The sequence below is a fragment of the Lagenorhynchus albirostris genome, chromosome 3 (genome assembly GCF_949774975.1).
Source record: "Lagenorhynchus albirostris chromosome 3, mLagAlb1.1, whole genome shotgun sequence".
NCBI lineage: Eukaryota > Metazoa > Chordata > Mammalia > Artiodactyla > Delphinidae > Lagenorhynchus > Lagenorhynchus albirostris.
In genome coordinates, this window is record NC_083097.1 from 20,883,892 (window position 1) to 20,905,477 (window position 21,586).

Consider the following 21,586-nt stretch of genomic DNA (forward strand, 5'->3'; position numbering starts at 1 on the left):
GCACACCTGTCGTAATTTCTAGAGCAAGGCTTTGAGTAGGACTCGCAAAGTTTATCCTTTTTCCCAGCAGTTCCCCCTTTTCCAGTATGACTTCTACCCCTACAGGAACCTTAAGCATTACAGATGGGAGTGAACTTAAGTGTCACCTTCTGTAAATGGACTAGGTTGCCTTTTTTGCTTCCTGCACTGTTTCAGACATCTTACAGATATATTGTCTAATTGTATTGTCAAATTTGTTTAACATTTATTAAAATGTTTTGATATCTAATAATTGACATTATCCTTTAAATATGATACTGGGTAGAAGGATTAGTGATTTGAGGCAAATTATAAGCCTTCTCAATACCTGTTTCCTGATGTATAAAATCAAGAAAACAGACACATTACATTGTAGATACATCATGGGATGGATTAATAATTATCAGTTATTTCATTTATCATATTGATATTGATAAAAGAAGTATACCATAGAACACTATTAGGCTTAATAAAGACTTCCAATATTTCACATTCAATAGCTGACATATCCTTTATTCTTTAGTCAAGGGTAAGTAAGGAGTGCTGATAATTAGTCTAATTTGTGGGTTGATATGTTCAGTTTTAAATTTCCTACTTTTAATTAACCTACTTTTAAAAGTTGGTATGATCTACTGTGCTTGGTTAATGGGTATCACCATATTTGATTCTCAAGGAAACACTGTGTTTTAAGTATTCTCCTATATGTTTTACAAATGAGGCTGCAAGAGGTTATGTAATGCTCAGAAGCAAATGATAAAAAGATTCTCTGTGCAAAAGGATCTCTCAATATAGCTAAGGAACGAAGGTATACACAACTTCCGTATCAACTAAATTAAAAAATAAGCTATAATTTTTAGAAAGATGCAATGCCTAGCCATATGAGTTATCTAAATACTATGCTATGTTTTTTCAATTTATGCATTGACCTGAAAAATTATATTTGAATTATGCACAATGTCTTTTGTTTGAAAGTTGCCCTGAACAATAAAGGTTATAATTAAAGAGAAAGTAAATATGCACTCAATTTAACCTTCAAGATGGGAAAGAGACCATTTGGTTTATTTCAATGCCTTTACTGTGCAAATATTACTATAGTTGTTTATACACTATTGTTGAGACCACTTTTAAATCTGCTTTTATGGATCATTTCTTACAGTGTCTCCCTAGGGGAGACATATAAGAGGTGGCAGGGAGGTTTATAACTATGCTTCAACAATAATTAGTGATAGTGGTAACTTTTAGAAGACCTTTAAAACAGCAAATGAACTAAGTTAGCTTATCCTCCCTAATTTAATAGGCTTATGTTTAAAACAACAAAACACACTAATCTAAGTACATTCTGATGTCTTTAAAATAACAAGAGATGTGTTGTAAGCTTCTAAGTGAAATGTGCTCTTAACATGTACACTTATAAAAATATGTTCAAAATTTAAGGCTGCATTAAATTTTTCATGACTTTTTTGAGTGTTTTAAATGCAGCAGTTAATCTTGAAATGAACTTCATTTCCATAAAGCAGTAATAAACTACAGAATTTTAAGTATACTGGCAAAGGACTGGATTTATTTTAGGAAGAAGTAAGATATTCATACATATATGTAGCCAAAAGTGTGAAAAAATACAATCTGCTTTATAGTATCTCCTGTTATTCGATACAGATATTCAAACTAAATGATTGCTGTAAGCATGTGAAAAAAAAAAAGGTGCAAACCTTAAAATATTGTCTGAGAAGCAAATTTCATGAGAGGGCAATGTGTGAACTCTCTTGGATTTTTGTCATAATACAAAAATGAAATAACGTCTTTTTTTAAAGTATTCTGGTTTCTTACAGCAAAATGGCGTGCACATATAAAAATAGGCAGAGAAGAAATTGTGGCTTAGAACAATTTACAAGAAAATACAACTGCTAGAAATATATTCTTTCAATGTTATTTTGGATGATTACTGTCATTGTTCATCTATGGATTTTAGCTTTATAATGTTGCTTAGTTATATTAAAATCTCACTTAAAGGCATTCAGAACATTAAGGCTATTTTCTGGGAAATAATAATATGAACCAGAATATAAATAATATTTTAAAAACCTCTTTACCCTAGATGCACATTCAGTGTGCATCTATTTTTTTGTGTGATCAGCAGCCCAAACTCACCAATCCGTTATTGAGAAATTTTCTCCAGCCAGTAAAAATATGTTTTCTTGGCTTCACAAAACCCCAGGACTCAGACCTGACCATTGTACTTCTGACTACAAAAATTGTTCTGAAGTAAGCATGGAACATGAACCAAACCAGAATCTTTTCCTAGATGATATGTGACTGACATGGGGAAATAGAAAACATCTTTTTCTTTTTTCCTTAGATTTGCTAGACACAACGGTATCCATGACTACACTTAGTTGCTATTGTTACCATTTATAGTTGTTACTTAATTTTTATAACTTGGGTAATTATTGTCATAACATGGATTATTTTAGATAATTTCATTTTCTTAATCAAATATAAGAATGCTGGCTTAATTGGAATAGTTATATTGCAATTTGATTTGAAATAAAGTAAATACATCATGAATAAATATTTATTTTTCATTGATTTTGATTAAAAAATAGAGACTTTAAGAAAAATGTTGCCAGCTTGAAATAAGGTATAATCTTGTGAAAATTTCCTATTTAGTTGAAGAATCAATTTTCAGTAATTGCTTATTCAGACACAAATCAATATTTTTTGGAAAGTTATTCAGAGCTGAAAATAAAGTTCTAAAAATAGAAATATACTATGATACCAGAAATTTAAAACAACCAAACATATGTCTCATTCTGGTTAAAACTTTTTCAACAATTTTAATATATCATATTACAAGTTCAAAAGGAAATTTTTGGATATGTAGTTATGTTTATTATCATGAGTGCATGCATATGTAGAAAATTATCAAATTGTATACATTAAATATGTGCATTTTTGTGTATCAATTTTACATCAATAAAGCTATAAAATACATTTTATGGAAATAACTTTTAAAAAACTACCTTAATAGTTTTGCATTATATATATGACCTATATTCATGTTACTAGCTGTATAAATGAGTGTACTAGCTGTGAGTAGTTCATCTTTATTTTGATATGAACATTTTGTACATATGTTTAGGGCAAACTAGTCTGATTGATACTATAATGACGTATACACCTCATTATACATTTTTCAAAACCCATAGACTGTACATTAGAATGAGTCAGCGTATGAGTGACAATCATGTAGTATAATCATCAATATATGCCCATCAATTGTAATAAGTTTACCACTGTGGTATGGGATGTCATTATTTGAGGGGGCTATGCATGTGTGAGGGCAGCAATTATATGGGAAATCTTGTACCTTGTGTTCTATTTGCTGTGAACCTAAAACTGCTCTAAAAAATAAAATTATTTAAAAAATTAGTAACAAAACTACATGTCTTAGCATACAACTATATATATATATAGTTGTATGCATATAGTCATACATAGACATATAGTCACCATTGAAATACACTTATTTCTGTCATTTATGTGTGTATGTGTATATTAGGAAATTTGATGAATTAACATAAAATATTAACATGAGTACTATTTTATTTTCTTTCTAAATCACTATCTTCTACTTTTCATAAAACATGTACATTAATTAAGAATGACTGAGGAAAATAAAAACAAGGTCCTCCTTTCTTAGGTTTATGCAACTCAAAATTAAGCTCATTGTGTTACAAGAGAAAAAAAAGATCAAGGCAAATAAACAAAAGTTGTATGAGAAAGGAATATTTTTGGCTGCAATAACAGAAAATGTGAATAAGATAGCTTAAACGCTAAGAATATTTACTGTATGTTTAAAGAATAGTCAAGAGTTTTGGATTTTGTTATTCCCTAATGAGTAGTCAGTAGTCAAAGGGTCTGTGGTTGCTGTTCTTGGATTCAGGCCTTTTTCTCTCCTCCTTTGCTACCCTTGGGAAATTAGCCTTATTTCTAAGGCTTTCACTCTACAATTCTGAGATAGTTATCGTAGATCCAGGGTTTATATCCTGGCTAGAGAGCCCCCCAGATTGGACAGGAAGGGAGTAAGAGAAAAAAAAAATTCATAGTTAGACCAGTCATTGGCACAAAAGAATAAAAAATGTCATAATTGGCTTGGAACAATTACAAATTATTCCCTGTTTGCTTGCATGTAAATTTCACCAATTTATATTATCTGTTTGTTAATAAGGATGAATTGCAATGGTTATTGACTTGTCAACCAGCAGCGTCCTCTCCAACATCTTAGAGAAATCTAGGCAAGAGTTGGCTTAAGGTATAAGATTTTAGATAACACATCTTCGATTATATTTCACTGATATAATATCAGAGTGGAGGTTCTATGTAATATATTTATATCTAACTTTTAAGAATATACCCATGGGAAATGTGAAACAAAGATTTTCAGAGCATGTATAACTGCATCATAAATAGAGCTAGATGTTAAAAATACTCAAATGCAAGTGACAGGAATGAGTTCCACGAATGTAAAGGTATACTCATAAGAGCTATATTTTGTGAAACTCCTTTCTCTGGAGGTCAAAATATAATGAATTTTTCTATAATAATCGAGTTTTAGGACTTGAACTGGATTAAGGGAACACACAAGAGAACCTCTCAGGGTGGCTTTAATTGCTATGATTTGTGGTATGTTTTTACTATAACACTACTCTGCGTTGTTCAGATCACTTGAAGTCTTTATTATGCATCCAAAAATGCCCAAATTATACTTAGATCGAGCTTAGAAATTAGCTCATTATACTTCTCTTGAATTGAAAAATTATGTGCCATCTTTTAAATTTGTGGCTAATGATATTTTCTTCAAAATTAACATTTAATTTATTTAATGATTCAATCAAGTCAGTTATAAATATAACTTAATTGATGACCCATATTTTATCATATTGGCCTATCCATGCTTTTCAGTATTGTCTGTTCTACACAGCTGCTTTTAATTAAAGAATCGTGCATAAAATTACAAGAATATATACAATATAGTCATTAAATCATTTTATATTATTTTTTAGATAAATGTACATCAAGTTGCTCTGCCCTTCGAGTACCTAGCGAGCAACATCAAATCTAGCAGCACGTAGGATACTCAATTTCAGGGCATTTATCTATCACACTGTGGAAAAAATATAAAAACTCAGGTTTTCAATATGCATAATGCCAGTTGGTCTTTCTTACTGTCATGCAAACACTTTTACTAAGGAGAGGTTCAGAAATGTTATCAAGTATCCACCATTCTGAGAAAAAAAAATTACAATTTTAAGAAATCCAGGCAGCTTTATTAACATAATTTAAAGTACTATACAAAATTAAGTATTTTAATGTAATGATCACCATGTTCCAAAATATACGTATTTTGATGGACAAGTATTTTAATACTTGTGAATGAAAACACTATCCATAACTTCTCAACAGATCTTTAGGATACAGCAACACTGGTTTTTGCACCCTAAAATTATTTTGTAATAAAAAGGGAATATAGTCTATGTACCTTGTTGCTTATCTGTCCATTTTATACTCCTGTTATTAATGTCAATCACTATGACCTTTGATTCAAGCTGATATTGATGAGGACCTGTTTAATGTTTCATGATACATTAGGTTGTTTAAAAAGACTTTATTTTTTTCTAATGTTTTCTTATTTGTAACTTCAATCTTTTTCCAGTGATCGACTAAAATTTTGTATAAAGTATTCATCTTTTCAACAACCAGCTTCTGACTTATTCATTAAGCATATCTTTATAATTTGTGCTGTCATGGTTTTTCTACCATTTATCTCTATAAATGAGGTCAGTAAAATTTGTACAACTAGGACACAGAAAAGAAGGACTTTAATGCTGAAATGGGAAATACTAAGATGTTTATAATATCGATAGAGGTCTCTAATTTTTATTTTCAATTTAAATATCCAAGAGACTCCATGTAATCCTATTTCTTTTATAGCAATTTGTCTAGCCAACCTTTTAAACTCTCTTCCAGGAAAGCTTCCAATCCTGATTCAAATAAATCTGGTTTTTGAAGAAGGATCACGTTGAATCACTATAAGTTTATGGATGGTCCTCTGGATGGGCAGCTGTATTTCTAAGAGAACCACGTGAGTTTTGCACCTTATCTTTATTTTGATGTGATACTTGCTGGTATGAGTGGCAGTGCTCATGCTAATGCTTTGGTGATTTGTGTGTGTGTATCTTTACTTTTGTGCTATCTTTATGTAAGATATGTATGTGCTATCAATCCAAAATTAAATTTAATCAGTTATTTTTTAAAAGGGTATTATTAATTAAACATATTGCTAGAAATCTAGAGACATTCAAACAAATGACATACTAAAGTCCAACTTTTGCCACATGCTCTATAACTCAATGTGCCCATCCTTGTCTGAGAGTAAAAATCTTGGTATTGATGTCAGTATTAATAATGTGTAAAGACTGAAATGTCGTTCCTGCATGGTTTTGTTCCCCTTGCTGCTTTCCATGTTCATTGTATTGCTGAGTGAAATCATCTCCAAGTAACTGCATGTTTTTTATGGTCTGGACTTAAACAGCATATCAGACCTTTATTCTAGTAAATGGTAGAACAGAGTTATGTAAAGTCTGGCTTATTAATAAAACTGTGGTTAAATAAAATACCTTCCTTTTTTCCCACAACAGAAATTATTCTTGCTTGGAAATCAAATACTGATGGCTTTTCCTTAAAACAACAAAGAGTTTTCCTTTAAGTGTTTTTCCCCCCAATGACAATATATCTTGCTATTTCTCATTCTCCTTTTCATAATACTTATATTTTTAAGGGTGTTTCAGGACAATAATCTGTGAAATATGAGTAATTAACATTTATCTGATACTTTATTACTCATTTAAATATATAGCAGAGACAAAAAGGTACCAATAGAAAAATGAGAAATGTTTTTTAAATTTATTTTAATCGAAAAATACTGGTTTAGATTATGTTACCAAATTAATTAGCCTTATTGCTCAATATTTTAAAAAGAAGACATCACTAAATTTAATTTCTATTTTCTTTTTGGATATATCTTACGTGCTTCATATTTCTTTTGATATTTGATCAAAGATTTCAAATACATTTGACATATTTTAGAAACAAAATCAGATGGTAAAAATATCTAAAACATATGCCTTTATATAATGTTAACAGTCTTCATTAACATGGCTTTTCTTACATTATTTAATCCTCTGAAATTTATCTGTAATATGCTCAGGTGGATTAAAATACAGGCTTATGTTCCTCCATCAATAAAATTTAATTACCTCTGGTAGAAAAGCAGCTTTTAGAAATGCTTTAAAATTTTACATTCATTATATTGTTCTCATGACAAAAAGTGCATTATTATGTTCATTACATATATATTAATGAAAAATAAAAACAATCTAAATGATTAATAAATGCAAGATAATTAAATATGATTTAACTAACTTTTAAGTGCATAATATTATAAGTATTCCCTATAAAAATGTGTTAAAAAATCAGGGTAAAAATTAAATATATAAACTATGATTGGACTAATGTTAATGAAAAAATGCATGTAAAAGGAACACAAAGCTACATGGACATGAAAGAATTCAGGAGCAATACTGAGAGTGATTGTCTTTAGGTGGATGTTGCAATTTTCCCTATAATTTTAAAGTTTTATATGAAGAACATAAATTTCCATAAAGACAAAAATAAAACATAAAATCAATATGTGTGCGTATGAAAAACTGAATTTCTCATCATTATTATTCTCTAACTCTTTCCTAAGTAAATAACTTTTTAAAGAGAAGGAAGAGTTTGTTTCATTAGCAATATTTTTAAGGCTCTCACAGACTTTCTATAGAAATCTTTCTTTTAATGTGTAAATTCTGTGTACAGCCTCAAATTTTCTAAACACTCTCAAATTTATTTTATTTACTCAGCTGCAACATCATAATTTTTGTAAAAAGTATTTGAATAATTTTGTATGTTTTTCTATAAATATGAAATCTAGAATTCATGAAATGATGAAATATTTTAGCTGAGGAAAGAAGATATTCTAGGATTGAAAAGGAGGGTACTCTGAGCATTTGATGTTGTGTCACAAACATCATCTGTGGTAGACAGAATAGTGCCCAGGCTGTTATCACTAGAACCTGTGAAAACGTTACCTTACATAGCAGAAGGGACATTGCAGATGTGCTTTAATTAAAAACCATGAGATGAGGAGATTATTCTGATTTGTCTGGGAAGACCCAGTCTAATTACAAGGGTCACTGTAAGAGGATCAGAGTCAAGAAGAGGTGTGATGATTTTAAGAGGAAAGCAGAGTTCAGAGTCACAAGCCAGGGAGGCAACAATCTCTGGAAAAGGCAAGAGAAAGAAATTTTCCCTGTGGGCATCCAGATTAAACACAGCCCTCCCGACAGCTTGATTTTTAGCCCAGCAAGATCCATTTGGACTTCTGACCTGCAGACAATTAATTTGTGTTGTTTTAAGCTATTAAGTGTATGGTAATTTGTTACAGCAGCAAGGAGAATCTAAGACATCATCTCACATTACAGCCTTACTAAAAATAAATTAATATGGGTTGTGTTTTTAAAAGCATTAATTGGTAAAACTAGAACCTAGAACATTGTGTGTGTGTGTATATTTGTGTGTGTGACGTTTAATTTCTCTATCCCATACTGCCTATGTTATTTGACTACTGTAAGGTACTCTAGTTCACAAAAAAAGCCAACACTTAATTGATAGAATCCAAAAGGAAATGCTCAAAAGCATCACCAGTAAAGAAAAAAAAATGTAATTGACAGTTTTTAACACATTTTCATTTTAGGATGAATTCAAACCTCACAGCATATGGTAATTGGTTTGTCTCAAAGTGATTTTTTAAAATATGTGCTTTTCTAAAAAGTGTAACTTCTTGAGCTGTCTGTTGTTTTAAATAAATTCACACTTTTCAAGCATATTTGTTTCCACCTACTGTATCTGATTATGGTGCCTTATCCCCCTGTCTACATTTGCATAGTCTATGTGGGCTCAGCTATGGACAGGACATGTTGTTTTAAATTGGTGATGGGCCCAGAGAAGGGTTGTTCTTATATTCTTCTTTTCTATATCAAACTTGTGTAGTTCTCACCAGGGAGGCCCAGCTCCTGTATTAAAATATATTTTTGGTGTGACCTTGACTACAACTGACATCATTCAAATTTTCTACACGGCTAAAATTCATCTCTCTATATTCAAAAAGAAAAATTCTAGAAAGCTTTTCCATTTCATATGAAGAGAATGCAGAACATATAGAAACAAAGAATTTTGAATAAAAATTCTTACTGAAGAAAGGTTAATTAAATAAAAGCTAAATTTATATAAGCTTGTTAGGAATGGCATTTTGAAAGATATGTTTAAAAATGTAACTAAACAGAAGGCTACCAAAGAAACAATGATAAAATTGGGAAGAAAACTATTACTTTTGAGGGAGTATTGGCAGCACCTATTACAAGCATATTTTGAAAAATACAGGGTTGTTTTCAAAATGTTATTGAGGGATGCTGGGATAATTTTGCTGAATAAATGTTTGCAGTCTGTGAGTGTTTCCTCATTTAAAAAAATAAAAATCATGAAATGGCAACATAATGAAAGGTTTGGAAAAGGCAGACAAGTTTTTAAAAAGTTATCAAAGTATAAGACTGATCAAAAGGTGATTTGGGGCTGGGTAAATATTGAGGTCAAGATATATGCAGGAATGTATACCACCTACGAGTTGCCATTATAATTTTACATGTTTCCCAACATTTTTATAGTGCAGCTTAATAATAACTCAATTGATGCTTTCTATTACTTTCTAAAAATTATGAGGTCTTGATCTTTTAAAATGCCACATATTTATTCAATAAAATGAAAACAAAGGATTGTCAGAGACCAAAATTTAAAATTACTCAAATCCAGTTGCCCAAATAGTTATGTTGTCATGTCATGTCAAATCAAGTTGCCCAAATAGTTATGTTGTCAAGATATTTTTATTTCATGTGCTTTAGCTTGCCTTTGATAAATGCTTCCACTCTTCTTTTTCATCTTTTTTCTTATTGAAGTAAGAACTTTAGTAATCTTCCTGGGGTGTGATCTTTGAGAATTTAAATTCTGATTCCATTCCTTTGTATTACCTGGGCTCTTTAGATTGTATATAACAGAAAACCCACTGGAGAGGGCTTTAACATCTACAACATTTACTATCTCAAATTATAAGAAGCACATGAAAAATGCACTTCCAGGACTGCTTAATTCAGTAAGTCAGTGATATCAACAAGAGCCTAGCATTGTTCCTTCTTTCTGCCATGCCATCCACAGTTCCATGAAGCTGAGTTTAATATTGTGCCTTCATTCTCTATTAAAAAACAACTGTATCAGCTTCAAGGATGATGTTCTTACACAATAATACCCAGAACTGAAACAGGAATTGAGACTATATTAATAAAATATTTCTTGAATATCCACAGAAAGCCTCTCTTTATGACATGTGTCCCAGAATACGTCATATCTTGCTAATACTACAACCACTTGAAAAAGGGAGAGTGATTTTGATACTATTGCCTTAGGTGATTCAATACCCATCACTTGGAGTTAAGGGATTGACTTCCCAATGTCCCTGGAAGAAGCGGATCATTAAATGCCATCTATAGATTCAATGCAATCTCTATCAACATTCCAACAGCATTTTTCACAGAAATAGAAGAAATTATTCTAAAATTTGTATAAAATAAAAAATGACATCTAATAGATAAAGCAATTTTGCAAAAGAAGAACAATACTGGAGTTATCAGACTTCCTGATTTCAAACTACATTACAAAGTAGTCAAAACAGCATGGTACTGGCATTACTACAGATACATAGACCAATGGAACAAAACAGAGAGCCCAGAAATGAGCCTATGCACATATGGTCTACTAATCTTTGACAACGATGCCAAGATTATGCAATGGGGAAAGTAAAGTCTCTTCAACAAATGACGCTGGAAAAATTGAATATCCATAGGAAAAAGATGAAAATGGACCCTTATCTTACACCTACACAAAAATTAACTCAAAATGGATTTAAGACTTAAATGTAAGACTCTTAGAAGAAAACATTGGATATAACCTTCTTGACATCAGTTTGGCAATGATGTTTTTGATATGACATCAAAACACAGGCAACAAAAGCAAAAATAAACAAATGGGGCTACGTCAAACTAAAAAGCTTCTGCACAGAAAAAAAAAATCAACAGACTGAAAAGGCAACTTATGGAAAAGGAGAAAATAGTTGTAAATCATATATCTGATAAGGTGTTAATATCCAAAATATGTTAATATGTTAATATAAAGGATGACTCCAGCTCAGTAGCAAAAAAAAAAAAATCATTAAAAAATGGGCAAAGGACTTGAATAGACATTTCTCAAAAAAGACATACAAACGGCCAGCAGGTATACTAAAAGGTGTTTGACGTCACTAATCATCTGGAATTGTGAGTGAAAACTACAATGAAGCATCACCTAATACCGTTAGGATGGCCATTACCAAAAAGACAAGAGATAATGAGTATTGATGAGGGTGTGGAGGAAAGGGAACCCTGGTACACTATTGATGGGAATGGAAATTGGCACAGTCATTATAGAAAATATTACAGAAGCTCTCCAAAAAATTAAAAATAGAACTACCCTATGATCCAGCAATCCCACTTCTGGGTATATATCAGAAAGAAATGTAAATTAGGATTTCAAAGAGGTATTTTCACTACCGTGTTCATTGCAGGACTGTTTACAATAGCCAAGAAATAGAAACAAACTTAATGTCCATCTACAAGTGAATAGATAAAGAAAGAGTGGTATATATACAATGGAATACTACTCATCCGTGAGAAAGAAGGAAACCTTGCCTTTGAAGCAACACAGACCTTGAGGGCATTTATGCTAAGTGAAATAAGTCAGATACAGAAAGACAAGTAGTGTATGATCTCACTTATATGGAGAATCCAAAAAAGCTGAATTATACAGAGAGTACAAAGGTGGTTTCCAGGGGTTGGGGGTGGGTGGGGAAAATGGGAAAGATATTGGTCAGAGGGTACAAACTTCCAGTTATAAGATAAATACATTATGGGGCTCTAATGTACAGCATAATGACTATAGTTAACAATATTTTATTGTATATTTTAAAGTTATAAATAGAGTAGAATTTAAATGTCTTTTCCACATATAACCACAAAATGGTAATTATGTAAAGTGATGGAAGTGTTACCTAAGCTTACTGTGGCAATGATTTTGCGATACATAAATGTATCAAGCCATCATGCCATACACCTTAAACTTACACAATGTTATGTGTCAATTACATGTCAATAAAGTTGGAAAAAATAAATAGATAATAGAGTTTGTAAAAGCAACCCTAAGCATATGCCAGATTATTAAATGCTATTTTAGCTGAATATTTCTCTTATACTTAGATTGTCTTATTTCATTGTCCTCTGCTGTGTTTTGCTTCTACAAGAGAATGCTACTGATCTAATTGTAACTGTCATCTCATTGCAGGTTATCTAGCTTTCCTGTAATAGCTTAAGATTTTCTTTAGCTTTGGTATTTTGCTGTGTGCAGCATCTTTGGGTGTGGCTTTTTTCCTGATGCATGTTTCATCAATGGGGTTTTCAATCTATAGATTAATTTCTTTCCTCTTTTTTGGATGATAACTGCAAATTTTTTTCTCATAAGTCTTCTCACCTTTATCTACTGCTGTTTCATATAAGCTGGCACTTTATTATTAATTACCGATGTTTCTGAAATATTTTTTCCACATATTGCATCTCTTTATTAATCTCTATGAAATTCTGGGATATTTCTTTAGAGCTATCTTTTGATTTAAACTGTTTTTCTCAGTAATGCCCAATCTACTCTTTTGACTGTGGAGTGGTAGGTATGTTTTCATTTTCAATATGTCTGTTATCTTTCTTCATTTATACCTGTGTTATTTGTCCCATTCATATTTTCCTCTCCCAAATTTCCATGTGCATTTCAAATGTGCTTATTTTCAATTCTTTTCTAATTGCTCTATAGAGTTCTCCAGTTGCTTGGATATGAATTCTTCTATTTTTGGAGTCCATTTAGTGCTTGTAATGGTGCTCTGCTTTCTGTGTACCTCTGATTAAAATGGTTTTAATGTTCCCCTCTGCTAGACTGAACTTTAGACAGGCTTCCTCCTGACTCTACGTTCTTTATCTCCCTTTTCTTAAGAGCATTTACTTTAGAAAATTTATAATTGTAAATTCTTTCTTTGCCCCTCTGAGATATAAATATTTTTTCAAACCTATTGAAAGTGGGGAGAGGGAAGAAGGAGGAGCAATATAGGAGTAAGGGGAAAAAAGGTTATTATATAAAATCATGTGTGTGAAAAATTTGAAAACTGTAAAGCACTGTAGAATTTAAAGAATCTTCCGTTCAACAAAAAATAAAATAAAGGAAAAAAAAAACCTGTCGCTGTTTTCACAGCCCAGGTTTGTTCTCTCAAGGACCTGGAAACCATTCTTTGAAATGCAATCATCAAGAAAGTTAGTGCCTCTATCTCTCAGGATCTATAGGAGGATAGGAGGCTTCAGTGCTGTACCTTGCTTCAAGTTGTAAAATTACCTCCTGTTATGAAGAGAGCAAGGTTACTTTTTCTTTGAATAGGTCAGTTAGCAAACACAGGTTGACCGTGATCCTCCCACCTCAGCTCTTAAAACCTCTCCAGAGCTCAGACTGAGTTCTGGCCTCTTCCCTATTGTGATTATCTTGAATAAAATCTTCCTTGCCTGTTTAAATTTTATGGTGGACTTTTTTTTTGAAATCTCCTAAATCTGTATGAATCCTTATTGTCCATGATTGCATCTTTTCCTCTGCATATTTTTCTAGGAAGTAGTTTTGTGGTCAACTTCCCAACTGCTAGAATGCAATGTATGTTTTTCACCAGTTCCTCTCTTTATGGTTCAGTGTAGGGATCTTGTCCAAAAAATTTGCCAAATTCAGGACCTATATTCATGAACACTATAAATTTGAATTCTCTTCTGGTCAGGACAACTCTGCTCCCTCCTTAGCCTTAAACAGCTTGCTTTTGGCTCCACTGGATGGTTTATATCTGGATTTATCACCATGAGTGCTACACATTATCAGATACCAATTGTCACTGTGGATTCTGGTTAATGGGGATATACTTTTAAAGTTTACTTTAGTCCCCTCCCTTCCCCCCCCCACCCCAGGCTGAACTGGTTAGAGCATGTGCTCCATCCAATATTTTGGCAAGAATAGCTGACTCTGGTAGATGTGTGTCTGATATCAGTCATGTTCCTCTTCTTATTCATAAGGTCCCGTTTTTGTTTAGGATAACAATGTGCCCAGCTACAAATATTCACCAAATATTCAGTTGTCTACGTTTCCATGTGGACAATGTTCTCCATGGGACAGAATTCTAACCAACACAGTTGTGATGATAGGCTTTGTGTAACACAACTCTTCATAAATGAAAAGGTAAAATTTAGAAAGCTATGTCTCCCTCGACTCTTTAGCCTTTTACCTTTACGTGCTTGAAATTTAGTTCTAATCACTGGATATGGGGCAAACACCTTACAACCAAGAAGACAAAAATCACATGATATGGGTAGCTGAACAGTAAGAGGGAAAGAGTACGGGTCATCAATAACTTCCTTGAGCACAAACGCTATACTGTCCCAGGAAAGGGCAATCTTCTTGACGTCGATTTACAATGTGTGTAATGACTATGCATGATTTTCCCAGAGGCAGATCCATGAAATTTTGAAATAAAATGGACCATGGAGATTCTCCTAGAGAAATGAACTAGTGGTAGCATGAATGACTAACCCAGTGATATCCTCCACTAACAGGAGTATGTACTTTTCCTAATTTCTAACCAGAAGAATTTGATACATGTCATGGACCAGTGATTGCTGTTGGTTTCGTATTCTCTATTAGTTTTTAACTTTCTCTCTCTTTATCATCACAGTTATGAATTCTTTCTCCTTTACTGTATGCTAGTTTGTTGGAAGCAGGCAACATATTTTTAATGCTTTTATTTGTAAGGTCATGAGGAACAACATCAGGATCAATGGAAATTGAAAGGCATAGTCTAGGGCCTTCCCTGGTGACGCAGGGGTTGAGAGTCCGCCTGCCGATGCAGGGGACACAGGTTCATGCCCCGATCTGGGAGGATCCCACACGCCGCGGAGCGGCTGGGCCCGTGAGCCATGGCCACTGAGCCTGCGTGTCCGGAGCCCGTGCTCCGCGATGGGAGAGGCCACAGTAGTGAGAGGCCTGCGTACCACAAAAAAAAAAAAAAGAAAAAAAAGAAAAAAAAGAAAAGCATAGTCTAAAGAATTTGGTCCACAAGCTCAAAGCAGTCACTTAATATGATTTGGAGTTTCTCCCTTGGTGAGTGTCTAAGTGCCTCTCCGTTAAGAGGAGTGTGTGAATATATGTTAGTTAGCCAAAGAGATAAAGTGTTATACACATGCTTTCATTTGCTAACCCAATGGGCAGTCCTGTTTTTTTCCCTAATAAAATTAGTCTAATTATGTTAGAGGTAGCAATGTGCCCGGCTAAAACTACTCACATTGCTTACTCCCTTACACTTAGTAGTATTCATATGGCACGATTCTAACCAACAAAGCAAATATAAACAAGTGGGACTGCATCAAACTAAAATACTTCTCCATAGCAAAGGAAACCATCAATGAAATGAAAAGACAATCTACTGAATGGGAGAAGACATTTGCAAATCATATATCTGATAAGAGGATAATACCCAAAATATAAAAAGAACTCACATATCTTAATAGCAAATAAATCAATTAAAAATGGGCAGAAGATCTGAATAGACATTTTTTTTTCCAAAGAAGACATACAAATGTCCAACAGGTACATGAAAATGCTCAATATAATTAATAATCAAGGAAATGCATATCAAAACCATGATGAGATATCACCTCACATGTGTTAGAATGGCTATTGTCAAAAAGACAAGAAATAATAAGCCTTGGCAAGGATGTGGAACAAAGGGACCCCTTGTTCACTGCTGGTGAGAATGCAAATTGGTATACCTACGATGGAAAACATTATGGAGGTTCCTCAAAAAATTTAAAGTAGAACTACCATATGATTCAGCAATTTTACTTCTCAATATTTATCCAAAAATAAATGAAAACCAGAACTCAAAAAGATATATGCCCTCCAATGTTCAGTGCAGTATTGTTTACAATAGCCAACATATGGAAACAACTTAAGTGTCCATCAGTGGATGAATGTATAAAGGAATTGCAATGTGTATACATATATGAATATTTTTCAGCCATAACAGAAAATGAAATCTTGCCATTTGCGACAACATGGGTGGAATTCAAAGGCATTATGCTAAGTGAAGTCAGTCAGACAGAGAAAGACAAATATCATACAATCCCTCTTATATGTGGAATCTAAACAAACAAACAAAAACCCCTTAAAAACAACAACAACAAACAAGCTCAAGTTTATAGATACATACAGAGAACAGACTGGCAGTTGCCAGAGACAAGAGGTAAAGGGTTGGGAGGAATAAGTGAACTGCTTTTCTTTTTTAGTTTAAATAATTTGAATTTTTAAAAATGACATAGTTCTGCCAATGAACTGCCTCTATATTTGTTAGATCTCAATTAGGGAAGCAGATTATGAGTATTAAGCAACAAGGAATTTTTCTGTAGAAACTAGGTCATACACACTGTGGGAAAAACTAGGGAATTAAATGTTCAAAAATAATCAGAAAAATGTCTGTAAGCAGTAATACGTGACATATCAATAACATTGCCCATTGCTGTTGGCACATCTCCTCTCTGACTCGTGTCATGTTTTAGGAAATCCACTCTACTAGTGAGATTGAGACAACTCTTACACTTATAAATAGCATGTTTTCAGAAAACAGGATGTAATTTCCCAAATAATACAATGGCTCTCTCATTTTGTATTATTAATGCTCACATTATACATAGCTAAAATGAATTGAAGTGTTGCTGTCTACCAGGCACTCTAAGAAGAACTTCCTATACCATCGTTAGGATGCTAGGGAAAGAAGTATCAGCCACTACATGTGCCCTTCATCAGCTGACTTTGAAATAACTCTTTAGATATTGGTGCCAGCAAAGAAAGATTTTAAGATTTGCTAAGTTTTCTGTCTTTTAAAAAATTATATGCTCATTGTATTCATATATATTTTTTTAATATGGCCTCTAAACATGTGTAATTCACACTTAGGTCCTATACTCAATGCTGGGTTAAATACTTGCTAAACAACTTCCCAGACAACCATTGGTAAAGCCTGGCAAAAAGCATGATCCTTTCAAAATTTGTCTCTTCTACTCAAAGTTTTATTTTTTTGGTTTTGTTGCTCTCCCTTCTCTTCATCAAACCTCAGGATACCAATGCCCTCTCACTTTCTCTTTTTTCTCTATTAAATTGTCAAGTTCTATATTTGGAATAAGGCCTAAACAGAAGCATTTACATTTTATGGAAATTGTGGATATGAAACACAATGCTGAATTTCTGGCCAAAATCAGGTTTAAGACAAGGTTAAAGGCTTTTGAATACATGACTATAGGCATTTACTAACTCTGCAAAGATAATCCCTACCTCCACCTCCAGGTAATACCTGCTTTTTATCTATTACAGAATAACAGAATTCCTGTGGCAGAACAGATATACAAAAAAGTACATCAGTAAAATTTGAATTCTGAGCCACAGAAGGCTCGTGTACTTCTATAGCACCATTCCTATATACTAACTCATATTTTCATTTCCTCAGAGATTCAAACGTTTAGCTAAATAAATGTCATGTCTTGGCCCTGGAAGAAAACCAAAACTATCAGATCTCGGGATGTCAATAAAATATTTTTTTGATTAGGGTTATTGGAAGAGAGGAAGAAAACACTTTAGACGCCAGTAGGTGAAATATAAATCCTGGTTCTATTATTAATAGAAAGAGATTCTACTTGAAATAGAAATGATAAGTTACAATATTCTATATATATTCAAGGTATTTTAAGAAATATTTTCCCAAACAGAAAAGTGATTACATAGTAAATAGTAGATTGATTTAATAACATACTTTTTGTTTAACCATTAATAAGATACAATACTATATATAATTCTGGGAACTGGATTTTTTTTTCATTATGACAACTAATAGGGCTTGGCAAATATTTCCCATTACCACTATGCACTACAAAGTATTGAAGGAGACATTTCAGAATATCTGTACATTGACTATAATTTATTTTGAGGGGATATTAATATATAAGTAGGAACTTACTCTTTATTTACTACAACCCAAAGGTATCTGCAGGTAGGTGTGTTCAGTAGGCAGAGTCTTACTTCAACTTATTAGTCAGTGACAAGTAAAAAATTATTTTTATCATAGTTTGTCTAAATATTTTATTCAGCTTGACAAGTTCACTTATGACTCAGCTATCATATGAGCAAGTTCATGCATAGGTTCAAATTATTTTAATTTGTAAGCAATGAACATATCTACTAAGACATCTTGTGGGATGAATTTAGGTGGAAAACTGAAAAGTGCATAGCAAAGTAAAATATTTGGTGTTTTTCTCCTAAAGGAGCAAAACAACAGGGGTGAACTCCCTTTGAAGTCCTGCTTTGTGCTGACAGTTGAACTATACCTCTATTTCATAAACCATAGCACTCCCAAGTTACTGAAAATAAATTGATTTTCTGGAAATATGCGACACGTAGGTTCTCAATATGGATCTTGAGCAGTCTGTCCCTAAAGTAGTTATTTGCATTTACACCCCTGACCCGCCAGTATCTTTGGTGCTACTGTAGTTTTTCACGTACTTCAAAAGCTACAGATCTGTTTCCATCTCTCTTAATCTAATATAAACTGCACATGCTTCTATCAGTAAAGACCTTCATTTTTATCCTTCTTCGATTTCATGACACCAGTGGTTCTATACTTCACAGCAAAGGGAGCAGAATGAAATTACATATCACTCAGATTTCAGCAATATCTGGTTTATGTGATTCAGGACCTCCACACAAAGAAGAGGTCATTCTCAATATTTTAGAAGATGGCTCTTTCTGGGGATTTTATATGATAAACCTGTCAATGTGCTTGACTGGAGGTGGTAAAAATATGTTTATTTGGGTGAAAATGGAAACAGTTTAAAACAATCAAGGCCTAAAATGGCAACTGTCAATATAAACACAGATAATTAATAAATAAGTTGGTCAAAATGATGGGCTATATTGAAGTCTATACAAGAGAGAAACTGAGGAAGCAAAGCTGTCGAATTATTCTAAATTTAGTACAGACATCACCAGTGAAGTTAAAAGCAAAATGCAAAAAGCAACAAAAAAATTAACTCCCTGCCCCTCAAAAAAAAAAGAAAACTGGAAATGAGAAAATATGTCATATTACTTAAGAACAATGGTTTCATTATGCTTAGAGATAAAAAAACATAAGCAAGTACATTTGACTAAAATGTTTGTTCTTAATTAATTTAACTATTTTCCCCAGAGCTTAAAAAATATACAAAAAATCAAAAGGATAAAAACAAATTAAAGAGATAAAAAGAAAAAAACGTAGAATGGAAGTGTTGCTGAAGGAAAAAACTCATAGAGTGATTTAAAGCTTAAATGCAACAAAAAATAGATTAACTGGGAGATCAATTTTTACTAAAGGTGGAATGATCTAACTGCAGTCTTCTTTTAAGGTACGTGGGGATGAGGGATAGTTAAGAGAGAGAGAGGCAGGGATCAAATGTCCAAAGTACAAAGGTGTTACAGAATTGATTTGTGTCAATGTATATATATAAGTAATTTCAATCCTTGCATTGGGAATGGTAGAAATAGTTCAGATGTTTCACTCTGTTGACCTGAAGCATTGTTCTATATTAACAATCTTCCACAGACCTGCCAGAAACTAGAGAGAATATTAAGGTCTCAGCCACACAGACAAAGATCCAGTCCTGGTGTGAAAGCAGAACTTTAAATATGGATTTTGACTAGAAGAGGATTTGCATATGCTGTAATCCATGGGGCCAACCAGGGGTATATTCCATGGATATAACTGGGTAATTGACTGGAGTAGGTTGTTTGAATAGATGTAAGCTGATTTGAAAGGATGGAGAAGGAAACGCTACTGGGAACCTATTGGAGGATCTGAATGAATGCAAGGGCTTATGCCAGAAAGCAGGAATTAAGCCTCCTGACAACCAGGGATGTGTGACCACGTACCAGGAGTGAATCCAGATGCAGAAGCCAAAACAAGATGAACAAGAAACAGCTGTCACTACAGTAAATTCAGGTAGGAGAAAAGGAGCCAGAAAACAAAATGAAGTCAGAATAAGGAACTCTGGTGGTAGTATTCTGTGGCACCCAAATAATGTTCCATAAAATAGTCAAGAGAACTTTATATACTTCCATATTTATGCCCTTTCATTCAACATGTTTATGCTAATTACCTACTTAGAGTTATGGTTTGAGCCAATGTATCGCTCTACCTATAGTGATTTCTGGTAGAGGCAACCTGATTTAGAGCCCACATTCATCAGAACTGGTTCAGACACACAGTAGGGTTTATCTTGCAGGTTAATATCATCAGGTTCCACAACTGGAAGACATTGGGAAATCAGACAAATTATAGTACAAATATACAACAAAATTATTTTGAAATGTGTGTCATATTAGTACTTTCCTACCTTGAAATAAATAGGCAATGCTCCTGTTTGCAAAGACTGTTTTAACAGTGGTGATATACACTTGTGTTGTGAGTTAGAAATTTGCACAAGTCAAGAAAAAACTATGTGATCAAATGTTTTGAAAAATAAGACTTTCCTCTCTTGATAGAAATGAGAAAATTCTCTTTTTGTGCTATAAATCACCCAGGCAACTGAATCCTCTTTCATTCCGCTATCAAATTCTCTTCTCCATATTGGCAGCGAGCTTATATCTTTTGGCCCACAGAATATATCTCATAATAGTGAATTTAATCACATTCGAATGCAGCATCTTATATGGGATGGAATTCTAAAAAATCTTATAAAACATAAACCTTAGATTATAATAATGTGGACTCTGAATTTAAAATGAATGGTTTTGAAACCAGCCACACCACTTGATGTGTGGCCTTTGTCAAGTTATTTAACCTCTCTTTGCTTTAGTTTTCTTTTTGGTAAAATAGGCATCATGATAATAACATCCACCTTGCGTGATTTCTGTGAGGGTCATGAGACAATGCATATAACAGTATATGACACATGTAAGCCAGTAATAAATGTTAGCCAGTAGTAGTAGTAGAAGTAGTAGCTGCAGTAGTAGTAGGGTTGCCAGATTTAGCAAATAAAGAGCGAACAACCAATTAAATTTAAATTTCTGATAAACAAGAGATTTTATTTTTTAGTATAAATATATCCCAAATATTGGTGGTTGGTTATAATACCAGTGACATACTTTTACTTTTACTAAAAATTATATACTAAGAAATTATTTACTG